Source organism: Cornus florida, unplaced genomic scaffold, assembly GCF_030987335.1.
Source record: "Cornus florida cultivar Cherokee Brave unplaced genomic scaffold, ASM3098733v1 CherokeeBrave_3.0.0_Hap2_Chr01, whole genome shotgun sequence".
Classification (NCBI taxonomy): Eukaryota; Viridiplantae; Streptophyta; class Magnoliopsida; order Cornales; family Cornaceae; genus Cornus; species Cornus florida.
This window is the reverse complement of record NW_026775571.1, coordinates 1,425,528-1,434,815: the sequence shown is the minus strand read 5'-3', so window position 1 is coordinate 1,434,815 and position 9,288 is coordinate 1,425,528.

Genomic DNA, 9,288 nt, shown 5'->3' with positions numbered 1-9,288 from the left:
CTTCATGGGAAAAAAATGCTTTAGGTAATAACCTGCTTCCCATTTTCGAACTTTAATATACGAGTTTACGATAACCTAACTATTTCGCCCTTTTGGCAGCGCACAACAGATCTCTAATCTGAGTAATCTCCATAAGTATGTCCTTAATTAATGTAGGACTTATAATTCAACTCCTTTTAAACAACAATGCACGAATGAAAATTTTAAAAGATCGTCCAAACAAATCCTTAAGCAAAGCCATACCAATAGGCAACTCCGAAAACTTTATTTAATGCTCTCAACTAATCTTGGTCAAACTATCATTTATGACCCATATGGAATTAAAAATCTCATCACAACGTCGGGAGCCCTATAGTCTATTGCATGAAAGTACCCTCTCATATATGCTTTAGTATATGAAGTGGTTACATTAACTCCATGATTTTCCCCTGCCCTCTTGAATAATCAAAAACTGAGAATGAAGTTCCTTATTCATCATCACTTTCCTTAAAAGTTATCACGAAGACCTATTAGTCAATTCCTATAACCCATACCCTGTTGGATTCCACTGACTAAAAATAAATAAAAATTCTCCGAAAATCAACTCCCTATTTCCAAGTTAACCCATAGTTTCCTTGTGAGTAATAGCAAGTGTACCATCTTTCTTACAATACCTAAACCAGATAACTTTTCAACAGACTAACCATTTTGTATCGTGTTGACATTTGAGAATATCTACAACTACTTTCATCCTTCCTAAACAATACTGAGTGTAAAAGTAACAACTTCCCACAATTTAGTTATCTATCTTTATCTCACAATTGTGTTTACTGTGTGAATATAAACTATCAAACTTCGTAGTCTATGTCAATTAGTCAGTTTCCACAATAAATATTATCTCCTTATATACTGATTTACTGTACGATCCTGGCATCTATGCTCTTACCTCCTCAAATACCTTCCAAATTGGTGTCTTACCATTTGCTGATAAGACTGTACGATTTAACTTTAGGACGCACTAACGGATCGAATATAGATTACAATGAATCCTAAAATTAAGCTCTAAGTAAAAGAGTACACAATGCGGAAGTTACACAACGAAAGACACCATGGGGACACTTGAACCTGGAGTGCTCTGATACCAACTGTGATACCCCCAGATTTCGAAACACGGGTTGATCAAGTCTGCGCACAAAATCAGGGGATATCAAAATAATTAAAGTATTTCAAGCAAGCACAGAGTACAAAAAGAAAATAAAAAGAACAAATAACTCGCTGAAGAAAAATCTATTAAATAATAAATCAATTAATACAAGCGTTCAATTAAATAAAATAAAAAATCATTTAAAAAATAAAAGCAATTAATCCCAATTAAATCAAACAAACCATTTAAAAATAAAATAAAAGTAATTAATCCCAATTAATAAATTATTTAAAATATCGAGGTATTATAGCTCCTTTCTAGGCCATGCCAATTTTTATCGCCGATTCATCAAAGACTTTAAAAAAATTGCTAGACCCTTGTGCAGTCTTCTTTCCAAGGAGACACCATTTGTCTTTGATGAAGCACGCTTAAATGCTTTTCATCAACTCCGCACTCTTTTATCATCCACTCCCATCATGCAACCTCCAAATTGGTCCTTACCATTTGAGATTATGTGTGATTCTTCCGACTTCGCAATAGGTTCCGTCTTGGGACAAAGTGAAGGTAAGCTACCATATGCTATATACTATGCAAGAAAGACTTTCTCGAGTGCATAATTGAACTATTCTACCACTGAGAAAGAATTACTTGCCGCAGTATATGCCCTTGATAAATTTCAGTCGTATCTTTTAGGATCCAAAGTCATTGTGTTTTCAGATCATGCCGGTCTTAGGCATCTTTTAAAGAAAAAGGAAACCAAGCCTCGCTTAATAAGATGGATCCTACTTTTTCAAGAATTTGACTTTGAAATCAAGGACAAAAAGGGCTCCGACATTGTCGTTGCCAACCACCTTTTTAGATTAATGGTTGAATCTTCTCCAAATCTTCAAATTCATGAATCATTTCCGGATGAACAACTCTTTCAAATCTCAAATGGGACGTTGCCTTGGTTCACCGACATTGTTAACTATCTTGCAATTGGCAAACTTCCCATTAATTGGTCAAAACAAGAAAAGGACCGATTCTTTGCTAACATCCGGAAATACTATTGAGAAGATCCCATTTTGTTTTGTTATTACCCGGATCAGATCATAAGGAGATGTGTGCCGAAAAGTGAAGTTTTGAGCGTCATTGTGTTTTGTTGCACACTTACTTGTGGGGGCCATTTTAGTGGAAAGAATACCACTTTGAAGGTTCTTTAAAGTTGGTACTTTTGGCCCACTATCCACCGAGATGCCTATAACTTTTGCAAGGTGTGTGTCCGATGCCAAAAGTTGGGATCAATGTCAAAAAGAGACATGATGCCCTTAACTTCGGTCTTTGTGGTTGAAATTTTTGATGTATGGGGTATAGATTTTATGGGACCATTCCTAATGTCTTATGGCTTTCAATACATCCTTGTTGTTGTTGACTATGTCTCGAAGTGGGTTGAGGCTTGTGCTACCAAAATGAATGACCACTCCGTGGTAATTGTATTCGCCAAATCAAACATCTTTGCTCGTTTTGGTATGCCAAGGGCCATGATAAGTGATGGAAGAAAACATTTTTACAATTTATTTTTGAAGAAACTCTTCTTAAAATACTCTGTCACGCATAAAGTGGCCACTCCCTACCACCCTCAAACAAGTGGGCAAGTCGAGGTGTCTAATAGGGAAATAAAGCATATTCTTGAGAAAATGGTTAATCCGACCCGAAAAGATTGGTCAAGGAAATTGAATGATGCTTTGTGGGCTTATCGGACCATTTACAAGACTCCAATAGGCATGTCTTCATAGACTTGTTTATGGGAAGCCTTGTTACCTTCCGGTTAAGCTAGAACACAAAGCACTTTGGGCAATAAAAAGGCTCAACCTTAATCTTGATAAGTTGGAAAGGACCATTTGCTCCAAATCAATGAGCTAGAGGAATTGAGAAATGATGCCTATGATAGTTCAAAAATTTACAATGCAAGGGCTAAAACATTTCATGATAAATATATTATGAAAAAGTCCTTTGAGCTCGGGCAAAAAACATGGCTTTTCAACTCTAGACTCAAATTCTTTCCTAGAAAGCTACGAACCAAATGGGAAGGCGCTTATCAAATCATCTCCATCTCACCTCATGAAGCGGTTGAACTTCAAAGTTTAAAAGATGAAGGGACCTTCAAAGTTAATGGCCAAAGGTTAAAACTTTTCATTGATGGACAAACACTTTAAAGAAATGTAGAAGTCGCCCTCTTGGTGAATCCCATTTACTTTGAAGATTAAGAGCATTTCATGTCTTTCTAGTGACGTTAAACACTAGTTGTATAGAGTTCCTCCTTCATTACATGTTAACTTCTTGCGGCGTCTAGATATGTTGAGTTGAGATTCATTGCACTTCATTGAAAAAATTTATGCATTTTTTAGCCTTTAACAAAAATGACTAAGTATGACCCCAAAATTAGCACTTTCCCGGAATTATCTCGATTTCTTTTCCAATGGTCATTCTGAGTGTCTCTAATCATATTAAAGTCTTGGTAGCAATTTCGGGATTTTTCGGGCTCATTTCGGGCATTTTCTCAAAAATCTCAAAATTCACGAAAATTTCGGACCCTAAAAATGACGCTTTCACGGGAAGGCTCCGACTTTCGTTCCGATCATCGTTCTAGGTGTTTAGGACCTAGGGGAGCTTAAGTTTGTAATTAGGAAATTTTTAGGGCCCGGGACGGACCCCGTATTCAAAAAATAAAAAATAGCAATTTAAAATAAAAAATAAAAAAACACAAAAGAAAAAGCAAAAAAAAATTCAAAAATATGTTTCACCATTATGCCCCTCTGCATAGTTATGCATGTTTTCATTTTTTACCAATGGCTTGATCTCATATCTCTTTGCATCTTGTTCTATATTGTTTTGGAATGTATGATTTGCTTATCTATATCCCATTTGATATTTGATGTGAGTTTATTAGTATGGTTATTCAAATAGGTTTTTGCATCCAAGTTTGGGGGAGGTATCTTTCATTTTGGATCATTGACGAACTTCATAGTCTTTGCCATCACGGTATACTCTTTCCATCTTTTTCATTGTTTTCATTGCACATTGAGGACAATGTGCAGTTTAAGTTTGGGGCTAAAGTGATCTTGTTACATTCTCTTTAAGTTAAGCTTTAAATGCATGATTGAGATTTGAGATATATTTGGCAATGATTTCAAACTTTTGAAGCATAGTGCCTTTTAAAAGCAAATTGTTAATGTTTAATACTTCTTGTATGCTCTACGATTGCCATTTAAGGGTAAATTTTAATTTTTGATATCATGTTTGTTCTTGTGGTACACATCATCTTGTTTGTTGAAAATGCTTTGAGAGTTGATTCTAGAATTCTACACTTGCACATATGCACACTAGCATTCAATTTGTGGGTACATGTTTAGTTCATTATTGTTTTGGTCATATCCAGTTGAGCTAGTATGCTTTGAAAGCTTTCATTCTTGATAAAATGACCTTGTAAAGAAAAGAAATAAAAGCACTCACCAAGGGTGACAAAATGAGGAAATGAAAAATAAGAGTTGTTTTGATTTATAACCTAGTTGATTTGAGCTTGTAAGTCTTTAGGGGTATTTTTACACCTAATGCCCTAAAACCATATAGTTTGGGAGTTAATGACCTAATGTTCACTAGATGAATCCCCTAGAAAGCTTAAAAGATCACTACATTGTACCATACTCTTCTTTGATCCCATAAAAAAATAAAGTAAATAAAAATAAAAATAAAGGAAAATAAAATCAATAAAAATAATATTTGATTGAATAACAAGGTTCATTCATTGTCTTGATGATCGGTACTATAACTGTATGCTAGTTTGAGGGTAAGGCTATGCCATTATTTTGATTTGCTAAGATAGCAACACATTTTAAGGCCGATTCACTAAAAAAGGATGATAGAATTGATTCAATTTGCATGATTAACTTGCTTGATGTGTGCAGGACCATTTTTACTTACATAATGTTGAAATGTAGAAAATAGGTTAGAAATGGCAGAAATTTGCATACTTGAAGTAGTCTTCTTTCAACACTTGTTTGACATGTGTCGTTGGTTCTTAAGTAAGAAATAGCTTTTGATGTTTGTGGGTACCATTTCTGGAAACCCACACGAGATTTCACTCATCCACTAGGGATAACCTAGGGGTTTAAAAGGCCTGTGGCATATGCTAAATGCAACCATGATCCCTATGAAAGTGATGTTATCTTTTATTTGCTTTATTATTTTATAGTTGTATAGATATTTATTGGTGTCGTCGTGAACCAACAAGTTAAAACATGTTAAAGAGTGGCCAAGTTTGAATTTATAAAATGCATTACTACCTCAAACTACTAATATAGCTAAGGTGAGTAGGGATCATCCCAAGGGATAAGGAGCAATATTGATATGGAAACAATGTTGGATTAGTAGGTCGAGTGATCAAAAATGTTTTGATTGGTTAATTAAACTATAATGCCAAATAAATGGATGCAAGGTAAAGCAATTGAAGTAAAATAAAATGTAGAGAATTAAAGAGAGGGATCTTAGGACTTAGAGGTCACCATTAAGCATCACTTTCCTAGACACTCAATATGTAATGAATGAGGGGGATTACATATTACAATACTAACGTTTGTGATTGATTGAATCAACAAGCACAGATGACCAATTAAGCATACATTGTCTAGACAAACTAATGAATAACACAATATATCAAATTAAGCTATTGTTCCTTCCTTTAAGCTAACAATCAAAACACATCAACAAACTAAGAAATATAGTACTTGCATTCATAAGAATGGAACATTAAAAAACAAGCATGGATTGTCCTCCCATCTAGAAAAGTAAGGCAACTACACAATAACTAAGCTAGGGACATGAAAATTAAACTAAGGAAGAGGCACAATCCATCAAGAAATGAGTATGAACCATCAAACAAACCACAAGAGTATTCCATTAAAGCACCATGCCTTGACAATCTCTAGATTCATAGCATAACACATATAGACATGCATCAATATCACAAAACCTAGAGATAAACACATGAACATCTATTCTAGCATACATAGACATATGAATAGAATGAAATGATTAGTTGGAAGTATTAAAATACACAAATCATTATAGAAACAAGATTCATGTATAAATTAAATGTCAAGACAAGAATTACAACACAAATCCCCTCAAAATACAAAGCATCAGGGTCTAGAAAGCATGCTTAGGGCTAACTCTAGCCCCAAGAAGATGTTTAGCCACTCATTAATGTAGTCATCCAACCCTCAAGGGCTATCTCCATGGTAGGAGTGATCTTCTTCTCGTTGATGGAAACCCTAGATGAGTGGAAGAACTCCTAAATAGTGTGTATCTTTGTAATCTCTAGACTCCTCCCCCCTCACTCTTGTATATGATTCTCTAATGTTGGATATATGTAAAATGGCTTAAAATCCTTATATAGGTAGCTCAAGTGTCACACCCAATGGTCAGACCTCGTGTACTAGGACCTCCAAATGATTGCACCATAAGCACACCCTTTTATTAGCTGGAACTCTGTTTTTTTTTTGCACTTGAGGGGGTTCGATCGATCAAAATCTGGTGAGATCGTTCAAACCATGGCGGCACCTTTTGGAATACTGACAAATTTGAGATATTTTTGGGATATTTTAGGAAAAGGACAAAAGTGGTAGGTGGGGATAAGATTAAAGAAGTTCGATCGATCAGAGAAATATTGGATCGATCGAAGAAGGTATTTTGGTGAGGAACAAAAGTCTCGATCCATCTTGAAATGGTTGGAACGATCACTGTGAGATTGATCTAAGCTTGGTCTGATCGATCGAAGATTGCTGTTTTCCACCACTTTGTTTCCACTTTGCTCCTTTCTTCCATTCAGTTTGAGATTGTTTCTTTTATGCTCTAATTTGGCTGAATTGACTTATTTTGGGGATAAGTTCCTGAGAAGGGCAATAACATGAAATTAGTCTAAAACGGGAAAATAAGATAGATTAAGGTACTAGAATACTCGAGCTTAAGGGGTTTACATGCGCACTTTTCAGTGCTCATCACACCCACAAACTTAAATATTGCTAGTCCCTAGCAATGAACTACAAAGTAAAGCAATGAAATGGACAACTATACAACTATAATCTAGAAAGCAATAAATGGATAATGCCACTTTCGAAGGGAACACGACTGCATTTAGCACATACAACAAGCCTTTTAAACCCCTAGGTTACCCCTAGTGGATGAGTGAAGTCTCGTGAGGGTTTCCAGAAATGATACCCACAAACATTAAGCTCATTCTCACAAAAGAGGCACCAATATTGCAAACAAGCATTGGGAGAAAACTACCTCAAGTATGCAGTTTTTCAATCATTTCCAAGCAATCTCCCAAAATCTCAACATCAAGCAAACAAGTATGGTCCTCCACACATTAAGAAAATGATCATGCAAATCAAAACAACTCTAGAATCCTTTTAAGTGGACCGGCATCAAATATGTTGCTATCTAAGCCAACTAAAGAAATGATCACATCCTTACCCTCAAACTAGCACACAAATCTTGTACTGATCATCAAGGCAAAGAGTGGACATTTTATTAAAGTTTTATTCATCTAGGTGCGCTTACTCCTTTCACTTGATATTTTTTTTTTTTTTTAACTAACCTAGAGGATCAAAGATGGAAGCATGGTGTAATGTGTTGATCTATTAAGCTTTCTAGCGATCCATGAGGTCGAGCATTAGGTTAATGACTCCTAAACCAGATGGCTTTAGGGCATTAGGTGTTCAAACACCCCTAAGGACTTACAAGCTCAAATTAACTAGGCTACAAATTAAAACAATCTCCATCTAATCATTTCCCACTTCTCACCTTTTGGGAGAAGTCCTCACTTTTTTATTTATTTTTGCAACAACTTTTTTTTTTTTTTTTTTTTCCAAGCAAGTTCAATTATTAACCTAGAGTTTGGGCCCTCTACCTTTCGGCGCGAGAAATTCAATGCTTGATGAGGCTAGAATCCTGACTCCTTAATGAAAAGGGTTTTTATCCACCTTTATCAAGAATTAAAGCTTTCAATGCACTACTAGTTTAATTGGGTTATAACCAATTCAATAATCAACAAAGCATGTACCCCACAAATGAATGCTAGTGTGCGCCTGTGCTAGTGTACAATCCTAGAGTGAATCTCAAAACAATCACAAAATTAGGATAATGTGGACCACAAATGCAAGCAAGATATCAATCTTTTGAAAAATTTACTTCTAAATGGCATCCATAAGGCATACAAGAAGTATTGGACTCTCAAGTCAAGCAATTTTTAAATTCTAAGCAGTATAGTCCTCAAAAGATAAAAATCATCGCTAATCATGGACCAATCATATAAAATTCCTTAAATACATAAGTCATGCTCAAAATGTTGAATTGAAAACAAACACTACAAAGAACATGCATTACCCCAAACTTAAATGGCATAGTGTCCTCAATGTGCAAGAGAACAACATAAAGAGGAAAGAGTATACCAGTGCAGCTATATATATAAAAAAAATGGCTGGAACATAAGTATCCGAAGTGGGTGGTATAACCCCCCCAAACTTGGGATTTATTGTGGTCTTGAAAAGATGGCACTGGGATAAAATCTCATCAGATAACAAAGGGAATAATAATAGTGCACAGTGGACATGTAAGTGTAAGTGGGATAGTAAATGAACTAAGGAAAGAGGAATAAGGATGATCCTGAAAAATTTGGGCAGCACTCCCTCACTGAAGTCACTGGGATGCACCTGATAATGGAGTCAATCAGAGATAGATATATCAATATAATAATCTGACATCCAAAAATATCATGCATAGGATAGAGAAAATAAAAGTAGTATACAGTACAATACAATATCGAGCAACAGACTGGCCGCAAAAATATAGTAACAATGTTAAAGTAACAATCAAATAGCACAGATATATAAAATGATGAGAGGGAGATATAGATCAAGCAGAGGAAGTCGGTCTAGCGGGGCGTTATCCCTAAATGTCTCTGGAAAGGCTTTGCAGTGCAATCAGTACATCCGTGAAAAGAGTAGTCACGTTTGCTCAAAAAGAGACAACTGCATCCTCCAATGCTTAGATATGCTCTCTTAGGCTGGGTGTCTGAGCTGGAGCGTCAGGGATGACTGGGTCAGAAAACTGAGGCTCATCCTGAC